We start from the raw sequence: 26,491 nt of genomic DNA, 5'->3' as shown, positions 1-26,491 counted from the left end.
AAACCCGCAGCTAGCAGCGGTTCTTTCTGCAAGTCACGTGATCTGAAAAATTCTGTTTTCACATAGAAATAAACAGTGACGAGGTTTCTGGATCTTCAGAGAGCAGAGAAAAGAAGCCGAAAGGCTGACTTAGAAACATTCTTGTAACGGCAGGGGTAAATGAAGAAATCTAAATATTGGTTTAGGAATCCCATGACTTTTAGTCCTTCATTTTTTGAGCAAGGCCTGGCTGATGAATTTTCATTGCTTGAAACGGAAATCACTGCTGTGTGCCATCCTCATGGCTCAAGAAAACTCCACAGTAAACATCAAAAAATTCTATTTTTCCTGTAAAACATCCTCATATTCCCAGAGTGGTAAAAGAATAGCTTATATATAGATAAGCTGGTCAGCTGTACTTAAAATATTCAAAGTAATTCTCTTCTTAGCACTTCTCTAAGTTACAAAGCGAGGATCGCTGGCTGCTCTTTCCTGACATCCTTGAATTTCAAATAAAGAGACTCCGTAAGGCTGCCTGCTTTCTCTTCTGCATTCTCTTAAAAATGCCTTTACAAATTATTTAAGGCAAGTTGTCTTCATGGTTTTCAGTTCACTACAGATGAGAAACAAAGCTGGAGAGCACCCCACTGACAGTATTATAAATGCCGCGCGGGTTCTTTTTTTTCAATCCCAAACTTTACTTCACTGCTGGCATTAATGGAGGCAACTCCTGATTTTGCATCAGCTTAAGTGAAACCAACATCAGAGCCACAAATATTTGATTTTTTAAATAACCAAAAAGCCTAAAGCACTAGAGAGAAATTAATTAATTAGTGACATTTCTGATAAAATAGCTGGGCTATCACGTTTTCTTCCCATAGCTGTTTGAAGAAAGGAAACTCTTTTAACCACCAGGGTGTAAGAAAAACGTTGCCAACACAGCTTTGAATATAAAAACCGAGACATGTAGCCTATAAAAACAAACAACCAAAACCCATAAAGATAATTGAGACAAGCCAGGTGACAATCAAGAAGATGGAGGCGAACTTTATTTGCCAAGGAGGGCTGTGTTTGAATGACATGGGCATGCAGATTTCTGCTAAACTACCCCACAAAGGTTTGCTCCAAAACATGAAGCTTGGGACAAACACAGGCAAATGAGCCCATCTAGATCTGTTGGCTAATTCTCGCTGATTATCAATTAGTTGCACATCGACAGTGATTAGAGTGTGATTAGACTGTCCTTGGAAAACCTGCTCTGCAAATTCCCAACTCCTCTGTGTAATTTCCAGCACCCAGGCCAGGATGCCACCAGCTTCCTGGAACACCAGCAACAGCCTGGAAAATCAATCAGCATTTGGAGCAGCTCAAATCCATGTCGTCCCCGTCCCCAGCCCTCACCGGTGAGGAGCTCCATGTGCATGACCGAAGGTCTCCGTATCGCAGCCCCATGTTTGGGTTTTCACTGCCAACAGAACCGAGCCAGTGACCCAGCGCCGGCCGGTCGGTCAGCAAGGGTTTGGCTCCGTCGGGAGCTGGCACTTTGGGACTGTCCACACTTGGGTGCCCTCATCCAGGGAGGGACGTGCAGGCACCGGAGCCAAAATCTGAGCCCAGGCCCTGCTCCCTGGTCTCGGCAGCACAGCAGGACCAGAGTCCTCCTGCCCGCTCCTTGCTCCGGGGCCAGCACCAGGCAGCCAGGAGGCACGGGGCGGTGCAGGCGTCCCTGCCCTCACTGTTGCTCCTCCTGCACCGTTCTCAGGAGGAAATGCAAAGCCGGGGACAGCGGGAGCTCTCCACTGCTGTTTCACTAAGTTGCAGCAAGAAAGAAAAAGTGGCGGAGCATAAACAAGTTCATGTGGCTTCTTACAAGAGAAAGTGTTTCTTTTTTTAGTTCAAAGAAGTGTTTTGTTCTGTTTACAAATCTCCCTGCATTTTACCTACAACAAATATAAACAATGCCGAAACCTCTAAGAAACAGGAAAAAAAAAAAATGTCTTCAACCTGAAACAACTCTTTTCTCATTTATTAAAACTGTGGAAGAATTCAAGAAGTTATCCACCCAGCTCCAGTCCCTGGGCCTTCGGGGACCCCGCAGCTGTCCCGGGCTCCCTGCTCCAGCATGGCAGGGCTGGCAGCTCCCCGGGCTTCAAAGCAAAGCTCAAAATCAGCTCGATGGTGGCTTACATGAAAGGAGAATCGTACAGAGATTAAAGCCCGGCTTTCATAAAGAGTGTAGGAATTGCAAGAGACGACAGTATTTTTTTCCGATAGCATCAACTGAAAAAAAAAAAAGAAACCAATCCACTGTTTTCTTTTTCATGAAACAGGAGAATTGACTTTGTTTTAAGGACACTTCACTGTTTGTTTTCTAGGTTGTTGTTTTTTTTTTTGGCTGGAAGTTGGCAAAAAAGCAAATCTCAACCTTTCAGTAAACGTTGAGCAGCCTGAACAAAAATAAAATCAGATATTTTCTTTCTGCTAATAAACAACTCCTTAAATGTTAAATGTTTTGACAGAGACTCCTCAGCCAGCTCTACCCTCAGCCCTCCTGTAATCGCTTGAGTTACCTGGGAATCAAAATCAATTCCTATTAGAGAGGAAAAAAAGAGAGAGACCCAAGAAACTGCACACGACTCGCGGCTGTGTGACAGCTCTGCCACTCTGCGTGGTGCCAAACGCCCCTGGAAGGCACCGGGCACTTCTCGTGCACACCTGCTGAAGGACGGGAGCAGCTCGTTGGTGACCTCCTGCTGCAGGAGGGTCCCTCGGGGACCCCACATTCACTCCCTGCCTCCTGTCCCCAGTCGGGTGACAGCCACAGGACGGACAGAGCCTGGCCACAGCCTGGCCACAGCCTCCAGCACCCGGCGGGCTTGTGGCAGAGGCGAGGCAGGCTGCGCGTTAGGGCAGCGCTGGCCATAAAGCCACCCAGCCCTTTTAGCAGCCTAACCGCAGGGCTGGGCTGCAGCGGTCACACATTACACGGGCTAGATCTGCACAGAAGGAGGACAAAACCTTTTTATTAGTTATAAATTTATCGGCCATTAATTTCATGGGCTAACGGGATGGAGTAAAACACTGGAGGCTTCATTTTTTGTCACGCCTTTCATAGCCACAAGCCTAACAAGTGCTATGTACCTCTCATCTCCTTCGCTTACTCCTCTCATGGCCCACCCCTCTCTGAGTCTTGTCCCATAAAGGGTGAGACTGAGAAATCCTGCTTTTCCCCGAGGTTGGAAATGTTTAGCCAAAACTCCCTTTTAAACTGGATTTTCTTTCTCTGAAATGGAATCTTTCACCAAATCTGTCTGCTTTCCACATTAAATACAGATATACCTAAGTTCCTTCTGAACTGCCGAACATCAGAAAGGGACTATCTGTCCTTTTCCAACTCACCACCGTATCTTGATCCTCATTTTTTTTTGCTGAAGTTGTAAATGCCAGGGAGCCCCTCTGCCATTCGGTCTCCCGCGGAGCGGCAGTGCCCAGCACCAGCCCAGCCCAACAAAGGCAGAGATGAGCCCCGCAGGGGCTGCAAGTGGCAGCAGGGCTGGGGTCCAGGGCCCCTGGAGAACGTACCCTGGAACCTCTAAGCCTACACCATTTCCGCGTGACTTCCAGCACTGCAGATACACGTGCTACCCAACCAACTGCCTTCTTATGCCATCTTTGCTCGTATTCTCCCAAGAACCGAACCAAAGCCCACCTTGGGAGCCTTGCCAGCCCTGGGAGAGGCACCTCTCGCCCCCAAGGGTCCCACACGACCGGCACCACGCACCGGGTACAGTGACCACGCGATCACAGACCTCCCACGCGCCTCGCTTCTTCAAATGCTGCGTCCCCCCCAGTCCCCCAGCTTAACCCTGCTCTTGAGCAGCTGCTGTAAATGAGACTTCTCTACCCTGTTTAAAACTTGCAGATTCAGACTACTGGCGTTTCTGCTGGGTTCTTCTCCTCCTGCCTCTTACCCATCTCCCCTCTCCAGCCAGGACGGGCGATAAACCTGCCGAAGCCGCAGGGTGACAGATGGAGCTAACACCAGGAGTCGTAACGAGCCACATAAACCAGACGGAAGAGCGGAGTCCATCTGCTGGCTGCGATCCCCAGCTAGCCAAGCCAACCATTTCTGCCCGTCTTTGTCCACCCCTTTCATTTGCTTTATTAAACAAGTGGCACGGCTGGGCCCAGCCGCTGCCTCCTGCCCGTGCCCGCCTGTGATCCCAGCAGCTCCGCAGAGGCACAAGGGGCAGGCAGCTGTCAACGTGCAGACCCCTGAGCAGCAAAGAGCAGGCTCGGGATGGGAGAGCAGAGCACTGCCACCAGAGCAGGTCAGCACGCACGGGTGTAAGGTTTGGCTTCTGCTTTAATATCTATTTATTCAGTCTAGACCAATGGGCCATGGCTTGGCCCTCCCTACCAGGTGATCTGTTCTTCCACGAAGCACTTCACTTCAGCTCAGAGGCTGGGCACCGACTACAAAGGGCTCCCGGCACATTGAAAAAATATTTCAATTCATAAAACCAAACCAAGCGCCCAGCTGGGGCTGAGTAATCTGCTGGTGGGAGACACAAATGAAGTGGAGCTGGGCACAAATGTTCTCCTGGACTAAACTTACACCCCAAAATAGGCAGAAGTAAAGAGAAAATAAGGGAGAAGGATGAAGAGAAAACAAGGGTGAATCCAGCACGTGCTGCCCATCCGATGCAGAAGGGGATGCAGGTCTCAGGGACAGGCTGGGCCTCTTTGCTTCTCCAGGCCTCAAGAGGCAGAAGAGTTTTTAGAGGGCCAGGCTGGCTCCAGGCATGGGGTGTCAAGGCAGCAGTGAGCCCGGGCAGGGAAAGCAATCACAGCTTCCCTTCCACTCTGCTTGAGCCCCCCAAAAGCCACACGCCTGCCAGGGCTAAAGGAAGGAATCTCCAGCAGGAGCTGCCCATGGAGCTTCCCACAAGGATCCCCCAGCATCTCACCCCTTCTCCCATCCCCAGGCACATCCTTGGCCTTGACGTTGCCGTCACTGCAAGCCCAGCAGCAGTGACAAGCGCGGCCCGGAGGAGCCAGCCTTCCCAGCAGCTTGGAGGAGCCCGCCACGCTTCTCCCTCTTCCAGGGCTGCGCAGTCTCTTTACAGACGCCCACCCAGAAAACCGTGCCTGTAAAATCACTTCAGAGCAGCGACTGCTTGAAGCTGGCGCGGCTGAAGGGAACTCGCTTCCAGAGATAACCGAGTGTGGCTGCCTGCCCAGATCCAACAAAAGACGGATTTTGTAAAGCCAACTAAAACTATGCCATCCATTAGCAGAACTACAAAGCAGAACATTTTAAAGTTAATTGGTTTTGCAATTAAAAGATACACAGAACATGTGATGCAATTAATTTTACATAAACTTGGTCAGGAATTAAACCTAAAAGCACTTGGTTACTTCCTTAACGGAAGCATATGTTTACTTCCAACACAACCAGCTTCTTTGCATACCAAAACGGGAGGCACTGAAACGCTCACGGAGAAATGCAGCCAGCACAACTCCGCACCGCTGTATTTTTTCAAAGGCTGCCTTGTTTTGGAGATGATTCGAGGTGAAGCACGTGGTTCTGCTTTCCAAACTGGCCTTCAAGTGGGGACGGAGCTATTTCCTGCCCCTTCCACTGGGAATTATCCACCAGCAGGGTATAATTGTTAATCCAGCAGTGTATGGTTCTCAGTCGATAAATGCATGCAGTTGTTCGGTTCTGAACAGCTGAGTGGGTTTGTCAGTTCAGCTCCTGAAAAAGCTCCAAGTTTGGGTTCTCAACGTGCAGGCTGGTTCTTACCAAGAGCAGGCAGCGGGACTTTCCAGCTAAGGCGTCCTTGCTTGTAGCACCTCAGGGAACGGTGCATGCTGGAGAACTGCTTGGCTGTGGAAAACGCTCGTCTGCAAGCTGCCTCTTGCTAAACGCCACGCCTGGTCCTGGGTCTGGGGCAGCGGAACCAGGGCACAGGAGCCACCCCGCTCTGCTGCGAGCCAGCGGCAGGACAGCACTTCTGTCTGCTGCATCTGACACCGAGAACACACGGCTTTGGTAGGCAGTGCCTGCTGGTGTCCGCACAGTGCCACGCACAGCACAGATCTCTCTGACGGTGGCTTCTCATAAGGAAAAAATACACCAAAGAGGGATGCACCACTACGTTATTTTTGACAAATACAAAATTACCTGAAAGCAGATGTTTCAGAGGAATCCTGATTATTCACAGCTATGTATCAAGTGTCAGGAAAAGTTCAGGCAGAAACACCTTGGGTGGCAGATGAATTTCTCATCAGTTTAAATGTTTTGTTTCAACCTTAATCCAGGAAAACATACACTCCTGGCATCACTTAAAACACCCCCAAAGGGTTAAATGTCTCCACAGTTGAAAAAGCGTCCTTCTTTTTGCACTGAGACAAATGCTGTGGGTTGCATTTGGACTTCAAAAAAATGGGATTCTCTTTTTTTGTCATTCCCCAACACTATTTTGCTTTGAACAGCATCACTTCTGGGCAGGTGTAAGGGAGGCTGCCCTGGGAGCGTGTCCCTGCGTGGGGCAGGGACGGTGCTGAGCGGTGCCCATGGGAGCAGCTCGTGGAGACAGCAGAAGCCTTCAGCTCGCCAGAAGCACAGTGCTATCATCAGCCTGCTGGAAAGCTCTTAAAAGCCCTCGGAGCGTTCATTTCACTAAAGCTACCTATCATCCTCCAAATAGGCCGATTTCACACCAGGCTCATTAAGGGGAAATCTGCATAAATTAACTGCAGCTCCCGGTGGCGTTTTGCTGTGTTTTCTCAGGCCGATTTGCTGGGCACTGAAGCCAGGAGGACCTCAACCTTTACACTCTTTTCAAGATGTTTTTTTATCTGCTGAGGTTCCACCAGCAGCTGATAGACTTCCCTCCTTTGTATTTGTGCCAGTCTATTACCTGTCCTTCTTCAAGGCGACGCAGACTCACTTCTCCCTGCCCCGCCGATGGCGCTTCCATTTCAAGCGGATCTGATTCGGTACGGACGGAAAGTCAGAGGAAAGCGGCCACAAGAAGTGTCCGGGCTTGGACAGCACCAAGCGATGGAATTACAGGAGTCCAATAAATCACAACAAGCTGAGCTGCTCTGCTGCTGCTGCTCGAAGGCAACGGGCCATGTCTGAGTACTCTTCCATGCCCCACGCTGCGATGCCAACCAGTTCCACCACTGTCACACGAGCACCCACCGACCACTCACCTCCACGTGTCACACGTGTCCCACGCGGGGCCATGCCCTGAATACAGGCAGCAGCACATTTACTGAATGCGCATTCGCCAATTTGCAAGCTGGAGAATATTACAGCAGGTTCTCCTGGAGCACGTCTAACGTTATTTCTAGACGGCAAGGTGTTTTTCTGCTCCTGCGAGGAGTGACATTGCTTTAAGTAGCAAAGACAGACACTTTTTGAGGCATTTGCTGGAAATGAGGCAGAGTGCTTAGGAGCACCAGGGAGTGGAGCAGGCCAAGCCGGGCGCTGCAGGCTGGGATCTGCATTCCTTCGGGCATCAGGCACGGCTTCTGCCTCCACCAAGTCACAGCTGACTTTCGCCTCAAAGCCCACATGCAAAAATTCACCCCCAGGGCACCTCCTGGGACCAGGTGATGATGGCCAGGAGGCAGCTGCAGATCACCGTGGCCAACTTTGTCCATGCACAGCAGACACCATCGCGAGCCAGCAGGCTGGAGCCAGCCTCACGCAGGCAGCGGTACGTCTGTGTGCCATGCCAGGAGAGGGGAGGCAGCAGAGCGAAATGAAACCCAGACACTTCATTCCCAAGTTCATGAGACTCAATTCCTCCAGACTCAGCCCAGGGTCCAGCTCCGTTACCCAGCTCCTGCCTTCCTCGACAGGCAGCTTTCCTGCCCCAGATATTTTCCTTAGCATAGCCCCAGTGGACGGGTGTTTGTGGGGCCATGGCGCAGCCCTTCCCACCCATGCGGAGTAGAAGCATTGAGGAGCAATTCAAAGCAGTGTTTTTCTTCAAATAACCGATTGCGACATAATTAGCTCTTTTGTTCCAGATACACAAACTCAGCTAGCTAATTATAGGCCACCTTGCCAATGGTTTCTCAGTTCTCTCTGGGTCTTGTTGCTGGGAGGCATATTAAGAAGCAAGCAGGAGAGGAAAGCTAGAAAACTGCTCAGAACTAAATTTAAAAAAATCCTCTCGAGTTGTCTGTGAGAGCTTTCATTTTATGAGCAGCCACAACAACCAGTGCTTCCATTATGCCTCGCTGATTTGTCAGGCTGTAGGCATAAAGATCAGGAATGCTGCAATCCGAATGACTCTTTTCATGAGCTTTGCACACATAACAAAGACAGAGTTAAAAAAGGAAGAAAAAGAAAATCAAAGCAAGCAATGCTATCCAGCTGTGGTCTAAGAAAGTACTTTCAGTTATTGAACTGTGCCGTATTTATCTCGGAGTTAGTGGGCAGAGGTTTTTTTTTGTTGTTTTTTCCCCCCTCCAATGAGGTGGAAGATTTTTTTTCTCCCTTCCTTAGCTACCTTCCTTCCATCCAGCACGGTGCCAAGAAAAGCCTCACAGAGAGTAGATGATGCAGAAATGCGCCACGACAAGGAAGGGGAGCACAGCAACAGGGAGGGCAGACAAACCCGAGCATTTTCAACCATGCCAACAGCCCAGGCCCTTCCCCGCCTTCCTCCGTTAGCAGCGAAGTGCCAGGCATGCTGGCCAGGGTACGAGAGGCCACGACATCCAACCACGAGGGAATCTGTGGTGAAAACAGGAGATTGTCATCAAGACAGGGGGCTTCCCCCTGCCAAGCAGAGCTGGTGGCACAAGGGGAACGGAGCCGCTGCCTGGGAGCGGGGGGTGCTGGGCTGCCAGCTCCTGCGCTGAGCCACACTTCATATCCCAGAGGTGGTCTTGGTCAGGTTTCACGTGAACATGCATGTGTCTGGAGAAGATGAATTTTATCTGACCATAACCCAGAGTGGTTGCTGGCAGAAGTCACATTGTTGCTTTGATATTTAATAGAAAGTTACTCTTAGGCTGAATTTTTTGGAGTCCTGTAATTTAGGGTGAGATCCCAAAATTACAGGCACTCACAGGGCCTTTCTTTAAAAATGAAAAGAAACATTTTAGGAGTTTTTCTTTTTTTTTTTTTTTTAGAAAAACAAAGGAAAAGTGTTTTTCTTTTTTTCACAGAAAGAACACCACATTTTCCACTGAAAAGTGGCTTGGGTAGAAAGTTATTGCTTTGTACAAAATGTCAGTGCCTCCAGATCCAGCAAGAAGCAGCAAACCCCAGTGACAGCATCTCCTCGATTGCTTCAGAAAAGCCCTTGGTTCGGAAAAACCTGTTTTCTTCAGAAAATAATCTCAAAAAAAAAAGCCACCCACAGCCAAGGGCACCAATTGAAAAAGGTTTCATTACAGCTTTGCTGAAAACTTCTTTACTCCAGGCCTCAGAACACGAGGTCTTCAAGTATAACTGCTTTAACTTGAACGTACTCTTTGGACCAAGAGCCAATTGCGTACACGTTCGGCCACTGGAAAATTAGATTATTAAAGATTTATGCATTCAGAAAAGCACTGTGCGAAGAAAAATGAACTTTTGGGAGGGTGGCAAAACTACTTAGATGCATCTGATTTTAAATGAAGTTCTTAATGAAGAATTCTTGCCTTCGGTTGTGTTACATCTCCAAGCGTTTTATTTTAGGGCTCCTTTTGCTCATGTTATTTAAGAGACTTCCCCTGAAGGAATATAAAGGCTGCACTTCATCTAAATTCACAGGACAGAAAAAAAAATTAATTCCTCAGTCATTGTCTCTTCGACTCAATCTAATTTTCCTTCAACAACAAGGCTGCCTGATAAGGCTTCTTGCCTGCATTGTTTGTCTGCTCCTGATTTCTGATGAGCAAAGGCTTCTTTTGCTCTTCTGGGCTTCTGCTATGGGCTCCACCAGGGCCAGGCTGTGCGACGACTGCTTGGGTCACCAAGTCAAGTGCCACTGGACCGGCCTCCTCCCGGCCGACTTCTGCCATTTCAACACAAATGGCTTCGTGTTTGAAGTGCTCCCGTGTTGTTGCAGAGGTCTGAAAGCTTCAGCTCCTAGCGTAATAGTTATGTGACAATTTACTCTTTCATCTTCCAAAAAGAAAAAGCTTCCCAAAAAAGCATACACAGCACAGAGAGTGCAGAGACTAGCACAACTGTAGTGCTGCAGTACTTTCTGCGTCTTGAAGTGTTGCAACAGGAATAAAAAGTCAGTGAAAAAACAGGCTTAATTACAAAATCCAATATTTCACAACATAAAAATAACTAAAATGATCTGAGACAGAATAATTCACTCCTTGCTTATCGAGGCAGTGCTGTATCTGATTAGAACTAAATATATGCAGGGGGAGAGATTTCACAAGCATTTGCTTGCTTCTGAAAGCAGGTGGGTTTTTTGGCTCCTTCCTGCTTTGTCACCACAAATAACCACCCAGTCCAAGTGGGAGAAAGCAAATACCTCAGAGCAAGCTGAATTCACGGGAGTCAGAGCTTTATCAAAACCACACCTTATGTTGACTTTCAAAAAAGCTGCAGTGGCCATTACCTGGACTTCATTTAAGAGAGGCACGAGTACTTGTGATCTCAAATCACACGCTCAGCTCTGCGATCTGCAGTCAGCATGAGGCAGACCAGTTGTTCTTGAGAAGAGAGTCAGGGAGCGCAATGCCTGTCTGCATTTCACAATCTGTTACCCGTTGTCAGCAAACAGAAGACTGCTGAATTAAGCAAGGAAAAAAAAAAATCAAATTAATTCCTTCCATTGTGACTTGCTGTCTGTTCTGTACCTTACCTGCCACCAGTTGAGTCGAGGCTCCTTGCGGGGATGGCTGGGGCTGAATGGAGCTTTTAGCCTTCACATGCAACAAAAATGCAGGCAAGTTTACTGGGCTACTGCTTCAGGCACCACCCTTTATCATGGATTTCCTTCAGTTTATGGATTACTTTTCCTCAGAACACAGATGCTATCTGAATGTGGCTTTCTACAGTTCTGAAAATGTAAATTTATTCTGTATTTCCAAAGTCGTGCACTCCTCTTATCTGTATGTTACAGTTATCAGAATAAATACTAGTAGACAAGTCCTTGGAGAGATCCTGTAAGTACTTCAGCCAGTGGCTAATCCAGGCAAGGAATTTTAAAACCTGGATTATTCTTGTATTAATTGCAAGAGATAACCAAGGCCTCATAAGCACAGAGGGGTGGAGAGAGCCTTGGGAGGATGACAGGGGCCTTCCTCCTGGGAAAGCAAAGCACCAGCCGAAGAAAAGCCTTCCTCAGGAGTCGAGCGGAAGATGTGACCTCCAGCATCAGAGCTTGAAGCTGAGACAAAGATCTTACAGGGCATTTCTGTGGTAGTTAGGCGCCTGAGTCTGAAGTAGCAACCATACAGTTCCCTTGAATCTCACCACGTCTTCCTCAAAGCTTTGCCCTTCCCTAACATGGTTCTCACCCTCACACCACGCAGCTTCCAGCAGGACCCCCCCGCCTCAGAACTCCCCTCAGACACCAGAGGCCCCCAGCACCTCAGCCCCGCACCACCACCCAGCCTGCATCAAGTGGCCTCTGCTTCCAGAACACAAACCCATGCCCTAAAGCAGCCGCTCCCTTTAGTGGAAGAGGCAGTGGTGCCCTTCCTGCTACGGGAAGAAGCCACGAGGGACAGACCTGAGCAGGACACTCCGTGCCCCAGCGCTACACCCCACGTCCCTCCGGGCTGCACATGGCAGAGGCCCCTCAGGCCTCATGGCGGTGGTGCTGCACCTGCTGGCCGCGGCGCTCCGAATTAGACCTGTCGGTGTTTCAGTGCTAGTGAAGGACTCCACACAAGTGAGCAGGAGCCTGCTGCGATCGCCTCTTCCCCAGGACGCAGCCCTGTGCTCTGACACACACACGTCGGTGCCTTTGCCACCATGCTGCGGCCTCCGCGGCCCATCTGACATAGCTGGAAGAGCCGCGAGGCCGGCGGGCGCAGCCCTGTCCGAGGCATTTTCCTTCCCCCCCCTCGCAGAGCAGGGAGGGAAACTGGGAGCACTTCGAGCAAAATGAGCGTTCTCTTTACATTTAATCAGCCTAGTATGTTAATTAAATATGACTCGATTGTAAAGGACATTAATTGAGATTTAAAAGAGATACATTTAGGTGTCCATGTAATTAACTCTAAATAACAGAGGCAATAAATGTGAAAGCTTATTAATACAATAACCTTGCAAGGATCATTCGGATATTTCCTCCCCACACCCACACAGCTGCACAGCACTGGCTATCACACATTCCATACCAATTAACATCCTTTCAGAAGACGACACGCGTTTTCAATTAGCTGGTCTCTCTCTTGCGGGCTCTGACAGCGGATCTACCTCTGAGCAGAGCCTGTCCCCCTCCGCTACCCCTTCCGGCTGAGCTCTTTGCTTCTCCTGCCGCTCCCTACTTCCACATTAGCTCTGCTCTTTTGATCTGCGTAATTTGCGAAAGAGTTCAACCACCGAGCTTTTTCATAAACGCAGCAGCGAACATCATCAGCTTGGGAACAGGTAGAGAGGCCTTTGATTACCCGATTCAGACTTGGTGTTCAAACACCTAGTTGTTTTTTTCCTTTGCCTTTCTGTAGACAATAAATTATTCAGGGCATTCTGGCCCGCATCAATTTTTTCCTGTTTTGCCGAATGGTCCCCAAAAGGGCAGAACTGCAGAAGGGAAGTCTGCATGCAACAGGAAGCACACGCAGCTCTTAGAGGCTTCGTTTTGAAGCAGCAGCCTTTTTCCTTGTTTTTATCAATATCCTTTTCCAGCATGAAAGTCCCCCTTTGAAATAAAATTGTACATGTGGCCCTTAGGGGCTAATTCTCAGATCCTCAGCTGGATGTTATCTTTTACAGTGTTTGAAAAGGGTAAAAATGCTAAGTCAAGTCAGTGTATTAACACTTTTCAAAATACATATGTCGTTTATCTACCACGGAGATGAGGTTTTGAAGCCTTGTTAATGAATACTAGCCCTCCCAGATTACCATTAAGGAGCACTGCTTCCACTGGAATTGGAGGAAATTGATGATTGGAAAGTTGGTTTCCCATCCCACAACAGTTTTAAGTATTTCCAAGACTCTTACTTTGAAGAGGAAAAGCGAAAAATCTATACATTTTTATGACTTGATCCTCCAAAATCACAATGTTTATACTGGCTCACAGAACTTCTGAGCATTCCCTAGGTGAATCGTTTTAGTATTTGTTAGTGTAAATGATTATTTCTAAAAGTAAATTGTGTTCAAATCAGAAATAGTAAAGTACCCACATTTTCCATACTGCACACAAAGGAACACTTGGATTTCCCCAGGGTCTTGGTGCAGGCGCAGTGCTGGAGCTGGGACACAGCCCCATGGGGACACGGAGCTGGGCAGGAGGCAAGGCAGGGCTGGCTCACACAGTATGTGCACAGCACACTCTTCCACAGCTCCAGTGCTCGGAAGCATGTACCTATCCCAAGCGATGCCTGCAAATGCCGTTATTCCATGGTGTTTTACAGGCAGAGCACGAGCAGACTGAGGCCATAATCGTGCACGCTCTGAGCCAGAGCGAGCCAACGCCGCTGCCAAACCCCAGGATGCATTCCCACCCCTGCAACACTTCAGTTTAGCAAAGTTAGTGCCAGGGCTACAAGACTTCTTCCCGCTCCCTCCATTCCTTTCCTTGCAGCACAGCTGTGTTGAAGCCTATCACTCTGAGCCAACTCTGCAGAGATTTATTCATTTAAACTGAGAGACTGAAGTGAGAAACAACCAAACAACCAGAAAGCAAGCAAAAACCGCAGACCCACTGAGACAGACGTGGCTCTCCCCACCCCATCACAGCTTTTACTGCCTTAAATCAAGTTTGATTAGAAAACTAATCAACATGTTACGATGAAAAAACAAGATATTGATATTTGCAGAAATTTCTCCCTTACTTTAAAAAAAGGCAAGACAGTAGCATTTAGCCCAATATCACCAATACTCGTTTCCTCCAAAATCTATGTTTGATGTTGACTTACTGTTTGCTGGGTTTTGCGGGAAGAAGATTCTGTCCTGCTGCCTCACTGGGCTGACAAATGTCCCACCGTTCCTGCAGACGGCGGCCTTTTCCTGCATCCTACCTACACAGAGTAGGTCTCAGCATATCATTAACTGCATTGTTAAGAGATCTGCCTCAGATCTCTGTTAAGAGATCAAGCACATCCTTGCAGATCATTTTTACATTGGTTTTGTTGTGTTGCACTTTACCTTGAGCTCCTGACTCCACCACTTGCACTCTAAACAAGGCACATCTTCCACCCAGGAGCAATCAGCCAGGCAGGTGCAGGCCACAGGAAGCCAAGAGCAGCAGCTCAACGTCTGCCAGCAGCCTCTTAGCCTGGGAAGTCCCAGGCATCATTCACCTGGCTCTGGCACGCTCCAGTCATCCCAGTGTCCTTCTGGGCCAGGAACAGATCACAGCAGACCAAGCACCTCTCCACATCCTCGGGGAAGCCCACAGCTCATCAGCCAGCCTTAGGTGGAGGAGTTCAAAGTCATCAAGTGCACTGAGGTGGCTAACAGCTCTTCTTTCAGCTCGCAGTCGTGCGCTCTTCTCTTCCCTCCCCTTCCATTTGGCACCAAGGCTCCTTGGCATAAAAGGTTCATTTGCACTTTGTGGGGAGCATTGGCCCGACAGCCACTCCATCTGGCCTGGCTCGTTAGGGAAGGCGCACCTGTCTGCTCCCCTGCATCACAGGATGTCTTTGGCTGGTCTGGGAACTCATCAATCCACCTGGAACACAGAACACCAGTATCAGCTTGGTGCATTGGATCAAAAATGAGAAAGCCTGATGGTATTGGATTATATTACAAAACAAATTTACAGCCATTTCTTATTACCATCCAATCTAATATGTTTTAGGCCATTTTCCCCCCTTTAGATATGAGGGAGGCAAAGACTGTGTTCTAACTTTAATGACAGAAAACTTTAGGAAGACCAATCCCTATTTAGAAGAAAAGCTACAAAGGTGTTTGGAGGTTCAACAGGTTAAAATAACTCCACTTCCACAGCAGGTGATGACAAAATCCTTATTATTGATTTTTAAGGACAGCAAGTGTTCCATCACCACCTCCCAAAACCTTTTAGGTCTGTTAAGCTCAGCCACAGCACTGATTAACAAAAGCACAGTCCCAGCCTGGTTGCCAACCAGGAACGCCAAAGATTCAGCTGTTCTCATACAACGTGGGTATTCCCATTGAGAGGATCTGCTGCTTTGCTAAACTGGGTGAAAATATCTATTCTACAGAGCAATTACCGACTTGCCTAACGTTGATTTTAATTGAAGACTGAGAATTTTAAACCAGGAAAGACGCCCTTCAGCAAAGGGAACTGCATTAGTACAAGACAGTTCTTGCTTTTCACACTGCTGCAGTTTCATGCCACGTTCCCCCTCTGGCCCCACCAGATAAGGTTTTCTGAGTCTCATTTCTAGCACCAAATAAAGAGTCCAGTGATTAGCACTTACACCAGAGCAACAAGTTCACTGGGGTTACTCAATCCAAGACAAAGTGACCCATTAGTAGCTATTTTGGGAAGTGCTCCTACTCCAAATCACCCAGCTCTGCATCTGGGGAGCCTTCCTGATGAAAATGGTACAATACTTGAAGAATTCATTTCAAAACATGTGGTGTTACAGTTTGGCAGATGTGTTGGAAAATGCCTGACTGCTCAAGTACAGCATGGGCCCCAGAAGCCACACGCTTCCCTCCCCTCCCATTAAAATGGTGCAGAGAGAAAGAAATCCTCAATCCTCTCACAGCCTTTTCTGAGCCAGCTGGAGAGAAGGGAAATCAGTCAAACCTCTGTCAAGAAATGGGTTGAAATTGGTGCCTGATTTCCAGATTTATTTCCTTCTCTCCTCAACCGCATCCAGATTTGCATATCAGGGGAGATCATTTTTCCTGCTCCCAGCCTTGGTGCAGGCAGGTGTGTGCTAATCAAACACCATTGAGCTTTAGAGCTAAGGACGCCGCTGCTGAGGGCTGTGCAGCACGATGCTCTGCCTCCTCCTAGCCATGCGCTGCCTTCCCCATCTCGTCACCTGCACGTATCGACCCGTATCTGAACCCTGCCACTGCATTAGGGCTCACCTGCCCAACCCCGCAGCTGGGCAAGAACAGACTTTTCAGACGTTCCATAGGTCTGGGACCCTCAGAGATTCAGACCCTTGCAGCAACCCTATTACCCCTCTGGTTTTCAGGTCCAAGCCTAGAAACCTTCAGGATTCACAGGGACGGGTTTATTATAGTTGGTTTTAAAATAACTGCATATAGCACGATTTTGTCTCTGGAGCTACAGAGCTGACACCGACAGCCAGCACTACATGGAAATTATGTGAAGAGAAGGGAGGGGTCACATCATGTAAAACACCACCATAGTTGTTCCCAGTTTCCTTCTTCCACCCCCCAAATATCCCAGCTGTTGGTACAAATCAGGAAATCAGCATGCTTCACCATGGGATAAAAAGAAGGGCCCTGCAGCTTTCCAAGTTAGATACGCTCTTTCTCAAGTAAAAAAGAGGCCAAATAGAAACAGAGAGCAAGAAAAGGGCCCCAAGTCAATGCAGAGGAATCGCTGTGAATCCAGATACGTCAATACAGAGCCTCAGAGGAGCCCGGCTCTTGCTTGTGCTGCTCATCGCTCGGTCCCCAAAGGCACCCTGGTGCACGCTCCCTGCTTCCAGAGCCCGGAGAAGCTGAGGCAGAGGGAGAGGAGGAATCTGCCTGCAGCCCCTCGGGAAGGAGATGTAGCAGGAGGGGACAGATGTGTCAGGAGTCACAGCGCCATCCCTAACTCACAGCACTGCGCTCACCGAACCCCGGCACGTGGCAACCGAGCCGGCCAGGCTGGGTTTGGTGAGTGCTGTGCAGGCTTCCGAGAAGAAATAAATGGAGCACCAGCTTCAAGCAGTGAATTGTCAATGAACAGGAATGGTTTAACGTGGAGGACCTTACCAGAGACATAGAAAAGATTCTTCAAAGGCTCCCAGGGAGTCAAATCCCTTTGGAAAATGATGCCAGTGAGGCTGGAGGAAGAGGGCACTAAACTGCAGCCTAGTACACGTGCCCTGTCTCTGCAGCATAGGGCGATGGAGTCTCCTCTGGAGACATTCAAAACCTGCCTGGATGTGATGCTGTGCAACGTGCTGTAGGTGACCCTGCTCAGCACGGGGGCTGGACTAGATGATCTCCAGAGGTCCCCTCCAAGCTCAAGCATTCTGTGATTGCGTGACCCTCTCAAATTCAGTGTGCTGAAAAGCCCTGGGTTTTTGTTACCACAATAAGCCTGCTGCTCATCTCATTCTAAAGCTCCCAGGGTTGCAGCAGGTAAGGAAACCACGTCTGGGTGCCCTGTTTAAATCCAGAGAACTGGCTGATGCTGTGTGGTACCACATGAACCAACTTCATCTGCCAGTCCTGCTGCTGCTCAGGGGCACGTGATAGAAGCAGGAAGGCAACAAAGACCAGAGCCTATCTCCAAAACCTGGCAGCAATACTCCTCTTACTGGAGAGGGCTCAGAGCTTTGTGTTGTGAGTGCCTGGGCTCTGAGAGCACAAAGCTGAGGATTGTTGGGGCTCCTTTGCTAGCTGATTGCCAGAACAATGATGGCCTCAGCCTGTATGTGCAACACCAAGCCCCTCGCCAACAAGGGCCAGAAGGACAACTGCTAACGCCAACACGATTCCTTCCACCCCTTGGCAGCCCCAAGGGGGATTTGGATCACGCTCCAAGTGCCACTGCCCTCAGGATGCCCAGACCCCAATTCCAGGGATCCCGGCAGACTCAGCCCGCCGCTTCCAGTACCTCGAGCATTCGGTGCTGCTGTATTTACTCACACATGGCCAGGTGCTTGCAGAATAGATGCTATCATCGCTGTTTAAGCTCCTAGATAACTACTCCAGTAGGACAATCGGTGTACAAGCAATTCTGATGAGGCCGTTAGATACACTGCCATCAGTGCTAATCAACACGACTGGAGTTGTTGAATGTACTTGCAAAGTGCTCCCGTCAGCTCCACGAAATAACGCAAAGCCCATGTTGCCTTATAATTTCCCTTGCAAATTTATCACATCCGGTGAAGGTATGAATTCCCCATTATGTCCAAAAGCTGTCAAAAAAAAAAAAAAAGGGCCTATTTTCTGCTTAACCATAAGCTGTGATGATGGGTATTGCGACAGCTCATTTTCTATAACGAGCTCATCACTGTAAAATAGCATTAGAGATACGGCAAAACACAGAAATTGAGCTGCTCTGCGACGTTTCAGCCTTGTTAGTGCCACCTCAAGCCAGCAGCCAGCTCCACGGCCGCCGTTAGCCCAGCAGACCCGTCAGCAGCGACAGTGCCTGAGGAGATGGGACAGCCCTTTGGGCAGCTCATCCCGATTTTGAAGAGGCACAGAAACATCCCAACAAGCACTTCTGATGAGCGAGGTGTGCAGCCTCGTGACTACGTGAAGCACGGGCTGCTGGCAGAGCGGGATGCAGGGCAGGTGCAGCAGCTGGAGCAGGCCACGCGCTGCCAGAACTGCTCGTGGAACTGAACTGGTTTGTGGGCCCCCCTGCACGCTCCTTTAAACGGCACAGCAAACTTAGGGCCTCTTTCTGTTCTCTTTGACTAAAAGGCTTAATTAAACAACTCGTGGCTCTTCAGCTGAGAATGCAGACACTTTTTTCCAGTGGGTTTCTGATTCAGTTCAAGCGTGCTGTTGTAACTACCAGAGCTCTACTGGGTATCAATGGTGACAAACCCCTGCATGTGCTGCCAGCGTCTCTGGGGTCTGGATACAAACCCAGCAGTGTCATCTCAGGGTCGAGGGCTCTGGAGGGCACTGCTCAGTTGTCTGGGGCAGAAGGCAGCAGGACCTGGTTTGCATGTGCTGAGGCTTGCCCTCTGTTGTAGGGGCTCAGCGTGCTCAGAGTCCAAGGGGTGCTCTGCACAGGTTAAGGGACGCAAGGGGAGCAAGGACAACCTTGTCTGCAGTGGGGCTTCTCTGCACTAACGCAGTGCTGCTCAACAGCAAGAGACATGAAGCCAAAATCCACCCTTTGCCAGGCCGAGTAGCTACCACTACACTTACACCCCGCTCCACCACCCCACGAACATGCGCAGCTCTTGCAGCCAAGGGCGCACCCCAACCCCAACAGCCTGCAGCACAGCCAAGCCCTCACAGCCCACAAGAAGGAACTAGATTTTGAGCCCCAGAAGCCTGCAACCACCCTTCTCATCTGTATTGGCTGCAGGCATCTCCGAACACAGAGGTGCCCCCCAGGTCCCTGGGGGATGGATTCTCACCGCAAGAGGAAGGGCTCTTCTTCTTCGGGAGACAAACCATTCCGGGCAGCACAGTTCAGATATGCAGATATTTTACTGTGGCTGTATTTTATAGTCTGGCCATAAAGGCAATAAAACAAAAGGTTAATACTAGCAAGTTCATAAATTCAGTAGTCAAGGATTAGTACACTCTTGTTCGTCTTCCCTCACTTTGTTCAAGTATTGGATACAAAGGTTTAGATTTGCCCTTGCACCAAGTTTGAGGCGGCAGAAAGAGCCAGGCAAGGTAGTTAAACGGTCTCTCTGTCTCAACAATAATTGGGGAGTTTGGCAATAATTCCTCATTTCTGTGTCACAGACCAGTGCTTGTCCTCAGCAGGCTGTGGTGACACGTCCCTTTCTGAAGCTAGCCCAAGCTGATGGAGAGGTTACAGCTTGAGGGGCAACGCTGGGGCACAGAGCAACAAGGCCAATGTCCAGGGACTGTTCCCAACAGCCAGACGGAACAAGGCTCCTCCTGAGGAGGAAAGGCTCCTTGTGCTTTGGGAGGAAAGACTTCTAGCAGCGTGGATGCGAGCTGCGTGGCCCATCCTGACACACTGCCTACCATTACCTACCTGCTCCCCTCAACAAAGCCCCTTAGGAATTACAACAAATGATATTAAAAGGAGATACCTTTAAGTCATTAAGATTATTTGAAGAGAAATTATTTATACTGTTTCTCAGGAGATTTATGGCCCATTCTGCCTCTCAACATACCCCCATTGTTTTTCCAATAGTCACTGCAAATATTTTATCTTGAGCCAAGATTAGCACCGTGCCATTTACTATTCTTATTACAATCTCCATGAGAACAAGCCCTCCACATCTTTAATGCCACCTGTAGTCAGTGACTTATAGTTATGTTCCTGTGCTGTGCTACTTTGATCTCTTCAGTTTTTGGTTGTTTTTATGGGGCTGCCTCTTCTGTTTTCTCTCCATTTACAGCCTCACTAATCTGTGAGAAAGGAGCAGAACAGGCAATCAATCAAATTGCAAAATACTGAAAAGGACAAAACAGCGTGGCGCAAGAACTCTGCTTCCAGCTGAACTGACATAATTAGTTCCCAGGGGTATGAAAAGCATTTCCTCTCCCAAGTGATGTGAGCTTCCTCCCAGAAGCCCGGTAATACACATGTCACAAGATGTCACGTCACGTTACTCCCTGGAGTTCGACAGCCTCGCCGAGTCCAGGTCTCCCCTACCAGGGTTCATTAAGTCGGGAAAAGAAATCGCAGAAGGAGCAGACAACGCTGCACGGGGTTAACCAAGCCATGTTTGAAATATGCTGATTTAACAAGCACTGGACAGGACACCACATTTTGTACCAGAGGTCTCCCACCTGACTGACGTAACGACAATTTGCTGCAGGCTGCCAGCGCGCGGGGCAGATCCCCAGGCAGGGTCAGCCGCGGCAAACAGGCACGATGACGGAGGTACTCAAGCTGCGTGGAAGCTGCTGTTTTGGTACTAAACTGCGGTTATTTCCCTTTCTAAGCAATTCCTCTCTGATGGGATCTCGGTTCAGACACTAGTAAAGATGCTTTTCTAAGCAACCTGAGGCTATGCAAGCAGCATCCTCCATGGGAGGGCTTGCACACCGGCCGCCTGCATCATTTTGCTGCTGGCTATTACTTACTTATGCTTCTTGTGGTGCACACACGGACAGCCTCTAGCTGCTGTCTGCATTTGTGCAAGGACCTCCACAGAACCAGAAAGATGAAGAACGCTTCGTTTTTATGAACTACCAGACGTGCAGGTACACGGGCTCCTTGTTTATCTGCAGACCCAGATCAGGTTTGGGGCAAAGAAGTTAGCTACCTGGCACGAGGTTCCATCTTCAAAACTTCTTCCCCAGAGCCCAAACCAAAAGCCAAGGAATGAATCTTGATAAAATGGAACTAGTTGAGACAAAAGAGAACAAGGTTGTACAGGACATCAGGAGCATGGTCCGAGAATCATGTCCTTAAGTTAGCCTTGAAACAGCGCTGCGCAGACTTGCTGTTAGAAAGCTAAATGTTCCTGGGAACAATTGATTTAAAATGAGCGAGGTGGCTGGGAGGATTGGTCAGTAATTTTAGAACTAAAATTGTGATTAAAAACACTTCACCACCGAAAGTTCGGAAGCAGATTGCCTGATGGTGATTAATACTACAGGACTCAGCTGCGCAGAAGAATGGCAGAGACCAAACTTGAGTTAAATTCTTATCAAGTGAAACGTATCCAGTGTAATCTGATAGGTCTTAAAAGGTTAATGTAAGCTAAATCAATGCTGTCTCCGTCCAGATAAGGTGTGGGAAATTGTCCTTGAGTGCGAACGTTCACAAGTCTGCAGATGAGGGTAATAAAGGGCTTTCATCTTGTGCTAATCTTTGCCAAGTCCATTGCGATGCATGAAAAGTTGATAAGGATACTGATTTATCAGCCAGCACACATAACACTGGCGTGGGTAGGGTTTTAAAACATTTCATCTTCTTGGTTTATGCTGGTTATCTTCATAAAAAAAAAAAAGCCAACACCTTTTTGACTATCAGAGATGCCGAACACAAGAGGCAGGTATCACAGCTCCTTGCCTTGACAGCTTCTCTCAGCAAAACCCTGGGGATGGGGAGGAACCTGGAGACCTGGCTCAACTGGTAAAATGGCAGTTATGGAAACTGTTCTCCTGGGATGAGGAGCTCAGTGGAAGCAGAGCCCCATTGTGCACTTAAACTTCAAGCACATGGTTAAATCCCGGGGATCAAGGAGATTTCCAAGCTCTATTCAAATCCATCAGAGCTAAAGGGGTGCTTAGCTTCCATTCACGCCCGAAAATACCTCTCTAAATTGATGGCAAAACTTAAAAATATAGGCTTAGATGCTCTTTTGGGGAGCTAAGTTGGGGATGGAAACCAGGAAAGCGAAGGAGCCCTGCCTCCGATTCGCGCCCAGATGGACACAGCTCTCATTTTGGCCACACACCTCTGCGGCCTGTTTGTGGTTCTTCTCTTGACACCTCTTGGTTCAGCCCAAGCAGATGCACAAACAAAAATCTGCTTCTAAACTCAGCTTGGACACACACTGACAGTGCTGTGCCACTTGCTTCCAGAACAATATTGATCCTGAAGTTCTGTATAAAATCCTACAGCAGCAGATCTCGGCATCACAAAGACACACAGAAAGGAAAAGCTCTTGAGCTGTACCAGCCCTCAGGCAACAGAGGATTTTCTCCTGTAATGCACTTTCTAACACTTCACCCAGCTTAGGTTTAAAGACTTCACTTCAAAACAGCAGATCCAGCAGCTCAGCAGAGACCATGATGGTGTTATGATTTGCTGGTAAGCGGACGCACAAAATGTGCGGGTTTTAATTCATTTGGAGTTATCTCTGCCCGTTACAGGGCTCAGCTTCCTCCCGCGTTTTCTGCTAAATCACAGAATTGCTCTTGCCAGCCATTTGCCAGCCTTCTCCTCTACCCAAGCAGATGGTGCTAGGAGGGATGCACTCAGCATTAACTCCGCGCATTGTTACAGTTGATTAATACCTGAACACGCTGTAACATAAATTATGATTATGTATCTAAACAAGCAGCGTGCGCACACCGAACTTACAGGAGATGTATTTTCCCAGAATGAGCTGTCAATTACCAAGTATTTATACATCATGTTTACACAGGCTTTTATAACCAACACTTGGAGCACTTTAATTATTAAGTACTTAAAACAATCGAATCGATAAATTCGGCCAGATTCATAAAACCCTCCTCTTCCACTTCTCCCCGGCTGCAGCTCCCATTTGCAGCCTCCCCCCCGGCCCCAGTCCTGCTCTCGGTGCACGGTGAGGCTGGAGGTGAGAGGCTGGGGGCTCGCCCTGCCAAGCAGTGCTCCAGTAACAACACAAGGAAGCACGTGCCAGCCTCCCCACGTCCTCCTCCCCTCCGCTCTGTGCTGCCTTGAGCGGGTTTCAAGGCACGGGTGGGCACTTGGTTCAGTACGTGAGATTCCCTCCTGCAGCACTGCTCTCTGAAGCCGAGGCAGACCCCACAAGGCCAAAAGCTGACCCGAAGCAGAAACAAACAGCTGAAATAATTTGCTGCTTGCTATCGGGAGGCGAAGAGCCCGAGGAGGGAAGCCCTGCTGTCCGAGCTTTTGGCCCCAGCCCTCGACTCGGAGGCCGCGGGGTCTGGCTGGCGTTTATCCCTCCGAGCACGAGCGTGTACAAACGAGCTCATTTGTGTCATCCCCTTAGAATGCCGCTTAAGAAATGGGATCTGCATCTGGGATTTGTGCAGTGCCCAGCACGGCAGACCGCAGGCACTCAGCCTCACTAAGGGAGCAGCCCAGCTCTCACCATCCCATGGCACAATTAACATCAATCCGCTTCTCAGCCGCGGCTGCCTCCCCGTTCTCTAAATCAAGCCCGAGGTACCACGCTCTCCTGTCACCTGTGCTCTTCCCGTCAAATCATTATTTTATAGCCTGCAAAGAAGTTTGGCTCAGGAAAAGAGGTGAAAAGCAGCATCCCAGCCGCTCAGAGCGAGAGATAGAAGGCTAAGTAGTGGCAAGAAGGGCAGCCAAATCTCAGAATAGTATTGAGGAGAGAGTAATAAATAACAAAGCCAACGTCCATGCAGGCTGTAAGGGGTTTTTATCACTGGAGAGTATGAATCTTAAAGAACCAGGGGCAGGGGGAGCCAGGTAGCAAGTTCCAAACTCAGGCTCACGACACCCACTGCCTTCTGAAAAATGAGGCAGGGGAGGACAGGAGACAGCCTCACAAGAGATGGATGATACAGATGGCTCTTTACTGTCCCAAACTCTTGGCTAATAAAAAATCCCAGCAAATGGAAGCTAAATCTTGAAGGAACACATCAATAGCACGGAGAAATAGAGAACAGTGAAAAAAGGAGCCCCTGTGAAGGCCTGCTCCAGCCTCAGCTCCTCCTGTTTCCCTTGACTTGAGGCTGGGGACGAGCAGGATGGGGTGCAGGGAGCTGAGCCCCACATCAGTGCCTAACAGGGAGGACATGAGGCTGTCCAGCACCAGGCCCTGGCCTCACCCCGAGGTCAGCACTTTCCCATGCCTCTGGTCCCCATCCCATGCTGGTACCAGCCCTGGCACAGCGGGTTCCTGGCCTCCACCGGGGTGTTTCTAGGCTCTGTCTCTTGTACTCATCAGCACAGCGAGGAACAGGACCTGCCCAGCCCATCTTACCTCCCTCACATTTCTTAGCTCTGCATTCCCCACCATTTTCTTCTTGCAGAAAAGCAGACTTGGAAGTTTTAAGATGTGGGCATTCTGTCTGATAAACCCAGCGCTGTTTAGCATTTGATACAACCTTGGCAGCGGTTAGCAGTCACCCTGCAAGTAAAGAAAAGCTTTTGCAAATGCAGCCAGCTTCAAATGAAAAGTGCAAATGCTATCCAACAGGGCAAGCTCCACGCAGATCTAACAAGCCAGCCATTTGAAGAAACTGTTTATGAAAAGAGACTTTAAACTCTTAATTTGGTGCTGTTGGCTAGCAAACCCCACTTGGCAAATCTCCGCATGGCGGAACGTTTGTTCCACAACTTTCCCACCCACTCGGTTTTGCTCAGGGCTGGAGTCAGTGGCAGGGCACAGATCACACCGGGATGCTCGGCAGCTCCCAGAGCTCTGCTTCTCATCCTGAGGCTCGGCCGCATGGCCACAGCCCCGACACAGAAATAATGCCTCAACTACACAACGTGGGACTAGCCTGCTGTCCATGGCAGAGCTGCAGAAAACAGAGTCACAGAGGGTGTTGTGGTGACAGTGAAAGCAGCCTCGCACATGCCTGGGAAGGCTGCACTCACCCACTAGCTCCCAGTTGCTCCAGGACACGTTTCAGGGGTGTGGGTGGATCTTGAGGAGGTGGAGGGTTGAGACCATCAGGGGGAATGGTGCCACGTGTTCTCTAAGCGTATCAGAAAGAACAGGTACAGCAGGACTCCAGCCACTTGCATCATCAAATCCTAGGACACAAGCTTGAGAAAAAGCACCCGAAGAACCGCACTGCTCTGAGCAAGCCCCTTCCTCTGGCTGCTGAAGGCTCCTTCACCCAGGCAGGGCTGGGCAGGCTTCAAGATACTCATGGGAAAGCCCCTGCCTGCTCCCCTCCTCCCCATAAGAGGCTCTGCCTCTGAGCAGAGTGGATCAGGAGGGGTTGTCAGCAGGTGAATCCTCTGCAGGTAAACGAGAGGATTCAGCTGGCAAGCTTCATTCTGTAAGAGGCTAGAAACTATTTTTTACAGCTGAGCAGCGCTTGCTGTTGTATGGAGACGTTTTACCTTACTGAGCCCTAAGTAAAGGCTGTTGAGGTGCAGCTGAAAGCCCATCAAATCCAGGGTATTGAAAAGCACCGTCTAGAAAATCCAAGCTTAAAGTGAGCCAGAAACTCTTCCTACAAAATCATGCTACCAGCCAAGGCGTACTTTGGGGTGAATTTCTCATTTTCTACACCAACTGCCAGGAAGATGTCGTAGTAAAAAAGAAACGAGGGAAGCCCTTGCCCTGGGATGTGCCTGCACCCACCCAATCCAGCAGAATATGGGAGGCACACACATAAACGTTGCTCTTAATGTGCCTTCCAGCCGTGTTAGAAAACAATGGTAATGTATTTGTGTCATGTAAATGGGAGATGCAAACCAGCACCTCCGATGGTACCGCTGCCTCCTCCCAAAGCAGCACACAGGAACCTGGCAGAGCGCAGCTCCGGAGCTCTTCAAATTGCCTACATCCATGAATAATAATAGCTTACCATTCAAAAAAAGGTTGTATTATTCTTTTGATAGTGTTGCAGTGTTCTTGAAAAATGGGTGTTATTTATTTGATCGTCCCCTAAAGATTCTTTTGTCACAGGCTATTGTGTAAATTTGTGTTCAGACAATTTTTAAAATGTTGAATTATTCACTTGATTGGCCTTAATGCCTTCTCCTGAACACCTCAATATGCTGCGATTATTATCAATATAAGGAGGGCTAATAAAAATGTGGAAATAATAACTGCAGCTGGATTTTCAAAAGGGAAAGGATAATTTTCTAACTACTAAAACATTAGTAGTTAAGAAAGTTAAGATAAGGGTAATAAAGCCTTGCGCTTCAGGGCT

At 48.9% G+C, this 26,491-nt stretch overlaps 1 long non-coding RNA gene across 2 annotated transcripts; it reads right to left on the bottom strand.

The window, feature by feature from the left end:
* Positions 1-9,168: 9,168 nt before the first annotated feature.
* Positions 9,169-25,552, bottom strand: LOC118177838. Of its 2 annotated transcripts, none has more exons than XR_004755929.1 (3): positions 25,386-25,552; positions 14,053-14,807; positions 9,169-10,013 (listed from the first exon to the last, which is right to left on the bottom strand). It is a non-coding gene; the product is annotated as an uncharacterized LOC118177838 (long non-coding RNA). The 2 variants fall into 2 exon arrangements; XR_004755930.1 differs by lacking the exon at positions 25,386-25,552 and adding an exon at positions 25,200-25,290.
* Positions 25,553-26,491: the final 939 nt, after the last annotated feature.

This window comes from Oxyura jamaicensis, chromosome 23 (genome assembly GCF_011077185.1).
Source record: "Oxyura jamaicensis isolate SHBP4307 breed ruddy duck chromosome 23, BPBGC_Ojam_1.0, whole genome shotgun sequence".
Lineage (NCBI taxonomy): Eukaryota > Metazoa > Chordata > Aves > Anseriformes > Anatidae > Oxyura > Oxyura jamaicensis.
This window is presented reverse-complemented; position numbering and strand designations above follow the sequence as displayed.